Genomic DNA, 5,301 nt, shown 5'->3' with positions numbered 1-5,301 from the left:
GGTTAGCAGTAATGTAAAAAGCTACAACAAAGCCTAATCCGCTGCAGTATAGTTGTGTTTACAGTATTGTAAAAAGCTACAACAAAAGCCTAAATCCCAATGCAGTATAGTGTTTAGCTATGTAAAAAGTAAAAAACTAGCTCATTAAGTGATGTTACAATGGTAAAAAGCTACAACAATAGCCTAAATCCCACTGCAGTATAGTGAGTCTTAACAGCATTGTAAAAAGCTACAACAATAGCCTAAATCCCACTCAGTATAGTGAGTCTTACAGCATTGTAAACTAGCTACAACAAAGCCTAAATTCACTGAGTATGTGAGTGTTACAGTATTGTAAACAAGCCTACACAAAGCTAAATCCCACTGCAGTATAGAGATGTTACAGCATTGGTAGAAAAGCTACAACAAAGCTAAATCGCACTGCAGTATATGAGTGTTTACAGTATGTGTAAAAGCTACATACAAGGCTAAATCCCCAGTGCAGTAGTAGTGAGTCTTACAGCATTGTAAAAAGTAAACAAGAAGCCTAAATCCGCCTGCAAGATAGTGAGGATCTTAACAGATTGGTAAAAAGCTACAACATAGCCTAATCCAGTGCAATATAGTGTTGTATAGCAGTATTGTAGAAAAGCTACAACAAAGCTACATCCACTGCAGTATAGTTGTGGGTGTTATCAGTTATTGTGTAAAAGCTACAACAAAAGCTAATCCCTGGCAGTATAGTGAGTGTTCAGGCAGTGTACAAGCTACAACAAAGCTAAATTCACTGCAGTATAGATGAGAGTTACAGTATTTGTAAAAAGCTACAACAAGAGCTAAATCCACTGCAAGTATAGGTGACGTGTTACAGCAGTGTAAAAAGCTACAACAAAAGCCTAAATCCCTGCAGTATAGTGGAGAGTTACAGTAATTGTAAACTACAACAGCCTAAATCCCGAGTGCAGTATAGTGTGTGTTACAGTATTGTACAAGGCTATCAACAAAAGCCTAGAATCCCACTGGGCAGTATAGCTGAGTGTTACCAGTATTGTAAAAAGCTAGCAACAAAGCCTATATCCCATGCAGGTAGTAAGTGAGTCCTTACAGCATTGTAGAAAAGCACAACAAAGCCTAAATCCACTGCGTATAGGTGAGTCTTACGCATGTTAAAAGCTACAACAAAGCTAAATCCAGTGCAATATATTGCTTGTGTTACAGTATTGTAAAAAGCTATCAACAAAGCTCAATCCACTGCCAGTATAGTGTGTGTTAACAGTAATTGTAAAAAGCTCAACAAAAGCCTAAATCCCATGCAGTATAGTGCGTGTTATCAGCAGTGTAAAAAGTCTACAACAAAGGCTAAATCCACTGAGTATAGTGAGAGTTTACGTATGTAAAAAGCTACAACAAAGCCTAAATCCAGTGGCAAGTATATGTGTGTGTTAACAGTCTTGTAAAAAGCTACAAAAAAGCCTAAATCCGCACTGCAGTATAGTGTGGTGTTACAGTACTTGTAAAAAGCTACAACAAAGCCTAAATCCACTGCAGTATAGTGTGGTGTTACAGTATGTACAAACTTTACAACAAAGCCTAAATCCCACTGCAGGTATAGGTGAAGAAGTTACAGTAATGGTAAGAAGCACACAAAGCTAAATCGCACTGCAGTAATAGTGTGGGTTTACAGTATTGTAAAAAGCAGCAACAAAGCCTAAATCCACTGCAGTATAGTGTGTGTTACAGTATTGTAAAAAGCTACAACAAAGCCAAATCCACTGAGTATAAACGTTAGTGAGAGTAACAGTATTGTAAAAACTACAACAAAGCCTAAATCCCCTGGCAGTATAGTGAGAGTTACAGATGTGGTTGTTCTGCGTGATGTAGCCATGTATATGGTGGGCAAGGACCCATCTTGTAGCCTTTTGTCAGAACATATAAAACTTTTATTAACCGATAATCAATCCCACATCCTAATGGGTAAACATATAAAAATTTATAATAACCGATAATCTAATCCCACATCCTAATTAAACAATATAAACATTTATATAACCGAATATAAGTCGCACATCCAATGTAAACATATCCTGTGGTCTTCAGTCCTCTGTTTTCAACTCTTTAGCTGGATAAAGATTTGACAGATTGGCTGACTAATTAGTGGGTCTTTTCTGTATTTGACTCAACATAAGATCAACTAAAGGTCAATAGAGGTCAACTAGCGAGATCAATAGAGGTCAAACATAGGGTAAATAGAGGTCAGCAATAGAGATCAATAGAGGTCAACATAGAAGGTCCAATAGAGGTCAACATAGAGATCAATAGAGGTGCAACATAGAGATCAATAGAGGTCAATAGAGGTTCAACATAAAGGTCAATAGAGGTCAACATATAGGTCAATAGAGGGTCAACATGGAGGTCAAATTAGGTCAATCATAGAGATCAAATAGAGGTCACATAGAGATCAATAGAGGTCAACATATAGGTAAGAGGTAACTGGAGGTAAATAGAGGTCACATAGAGATCAATAGAGGTCAACATAGAGGTCAAATAGAGGTCAACATGGAGGTCAATAGAGATCAACATAGAGATCAATAGAGGTCAACATAGAGGTCAATAGAGGTAAACATGGAGGTCAGTAGAGGTCAACATAGAGATCAATAGAGGTAACATAGAGGTCAATAGAGTAACATGGAGGTCAATAGAGGTCAACAAGTAGATCAATAGAAGGTCAACATAGAGACAATAGAGGTCAACTATAAGGTCAATAGAGGTCAACATAGAGATCAATAGAGGTCAACATAGATATCAATAGAGGTCAACATAGAGGTCAATAGAGGTCAACATAGAGATCAATTGAGGTCAACATAGAGATCAAATAGAGTCAACATAAAGGTCAATAGAGGTCAACATAGAGATCAATAGAGGGTCAACATAGAGGTCAACATAGAGATCAATAGAGATCAACATAAAGGTCAATATAGATCAACATAGAGGTCAATAGAGGTCACATAGAGAATCAATAGAGGTCAACATACGAGGTCAATAGAGATCAATAGAGATCAATAGAGGTCAACATAGAGAATCAATAGAGATCAACATAGAGATCAGATAGAGGTCAATAGAGATAATAGAGGTCAACATAGAGATCATAGAGATCAATAAAGGTCAATAGAGGTCAACATAATGTCAATAGAGGTCAACATAGAGGTCAATAGAGGTCAACATAGAGATCAATAGAGGTCACATAGAGATCAATAGAGGTCAATAGAGGTCAACCATAAAGATCAATAGAGGTCCAACATAGAGGTCAAGTGTAGAGGTCACATGGAGGTCATATAGAGGGGTCGAATCATAGAGATCAATAGAGGACAAACATAGAGATCAATCCATAGGTCCAACATAGAGAATCAATGAGAGGTCAACAAGAGATCATAGAGGTCAACACAGAGATCAATCAGAGGTCACATAGATCAATAGAGGCAATAATCACATAGAGACTCCAACAGATCAGCTGAGATAGGGTCACTGCATGCTAATAGAGGTAATAACAATAGAGGTCAACGGAATCACATAGAGGTCAACAGTATGTGATCATGGGTCAAATAGAGTAGCAAGGTCAACATATGAGCATTCAATAGAGGTCAACATAGAGATAATCCCCTCTCCTCTCCTTCCCCTTCCCCTCTCCTTACCTTTTCCCTCTCCTCTCCCCTCCCCTCGTCTCCTCTCCCCTTCTCTCTCCTCTCCCCTCCTCTCATCCCCACTTCCCTCTCCTCTCTACCCTGCACTGACTGTCTAATAACATATCTCACCTCTTACTAACCCCCAGAAATGTACACACATCCATCCATACAAAAAAATACACTTTATTCACACCATAATATGGTGCCTGTCTAAGTGTTCTCTTACAAGCAACAATGGTTCATTATATTGTTCATTCGTGTGTATAGTAGAACTTTATGGGTTATTTCTGTTTTATACCATGGAATTGTTGAATACTAAATTCTGATTGGCTAGAAGGGCATTCTGGAGCGTGCATTATATTCCTATAACGCACAGTGATATTCAATGGCTGTGAAGTTGATATTCAATGTCCTATATCTGAGTTGCTTTTGAAAGCAATTGTCGAATTGAAAATATTATTGGCATTGTTGAATTAGATGATCATAATAGCAAGCTAGCAGGACTGATGGTTTGTTGACCAAAGCAAGTTGGCAAACACCTGTAGCTATCACGTAAACAAGCTAGCTACCGCAGTGGACTTGAACACATTTCTACCAGCAAAAATAAACCTTTTCTAGTGGTAAATGTGTTCCATTATAGCCATGGTTTAAAATGAATAATCAACTCAGGGCTCTGTGCGTTCTCTGGAGAATAATGTAACTCGGTGGAAGGTTAGTTCAGCTCCGCCAACGCGTCGTAGATATCACTTTCCATGCCGTTCATTATTTCCCATAGAACGCACAGCCCCTCGTTGATTATCCTTTACCTATTATTTTCTACTTCCTGCCTTTAGGCTAAGGTTGAAGATACCCAGGTTAGGACGATAATTATATGCAGAAAGAAGCTTTAGAAAATAAACAGATTCATGGGACCGTGGATTAACGAGCATCGCTGGTCCCTTAGTTTAGGATTCTTTCACATTTACGCATTGAGTTACGGGATATTATATGTGTCTGGTCTTATCCTTGATGTTTAGGTGGTGCTAGTGGAGGTATAGACATTGGAACAGCTACTTGGTCGTGTTCAATAGGGCACACTGTGGCAAAACGTTTTCCAGTGTAAAACGGAAACATTATGGGACAAGTTCAGATAATCCTTCCATGTTTCAGTCCGTTTTCTTCCATTTAAGTCCTAATAAATAGGACTCTGCAGGCATTCACTCAGATCAGAGCATCAACTTTGATTTCATGGTGGGAAACAAGGATTCATTACTATCACGTACAAGGTTACACAACTACATAGCAACAATGACACAGTTATATTGGCTCACACAAGAGCAGAGAAGTCGACATAACAACAAAGTAAGCAGTAACATGGTAATTATACAGTAACATGGTAATTATTATGGTAATTACACAGTAAGTTGTGAATTACACTAACATGCTAATTACACAGGAACATGGTCATTATTATGGTAATTACACAGTAAGAGGGTAAATATTATGCTAATTACACAGTAAGATGGAAATTACACTGTAACATGGTAACTATTATGGTAATTACACAGGGAACATGGTAATTATTATGGTAATTACACAGTGGCATGGTAATTACCCAGGAACATGGTAATTACACTGTCACATGGTAATTACACTGTAATAT

General features: G+C 38.0%; 1 protein-coding gene across 1 annotated transcript in view; it reads right to left on the bottom strand.

The window, feature by feature from the left end:
• Window positions 1-3,826: 3,826 nt before the first annotated feature.
• The window catches only part of LOC139024506 (filaggrin-2-like), a 24,172-nt gene continuing 22,697 nt past the window's right edge, over window positions 3,827-5,301 (bottom strand). The window contains exon 10 of the mRNA XM_070439355.1: window positions 3,827-5,292. The gene's annotated coding sequence lies outside the window, so the exon portion shown is untranslated. The remainder of the gene's footprint in view (window positions 5,293-5,301) is intronic.

The sequence above is a fragment of the Salvelinus sp. IW2-2015 genome, unplaced genomic scaffold (genome assembly GCF_002910315.2).
Source record: "Salvelinus sp. IW2-2015 unplaced genomic scaffold, ASM291031v2 Un_scaffold1588, whole genome shotgun sequence".
Taxonomy (NCBI): Eukaryota; Metazoa; Chordata; class Actinopteri; order Salmoniformes; family Salmonidae; genus Salvelinus; species Salvelinus sp. IW2-2015.
Note: the sequence above shows the minus strand (reverse complement) of the source record. Positions and strands in the feature narration are given on the sequence as shown.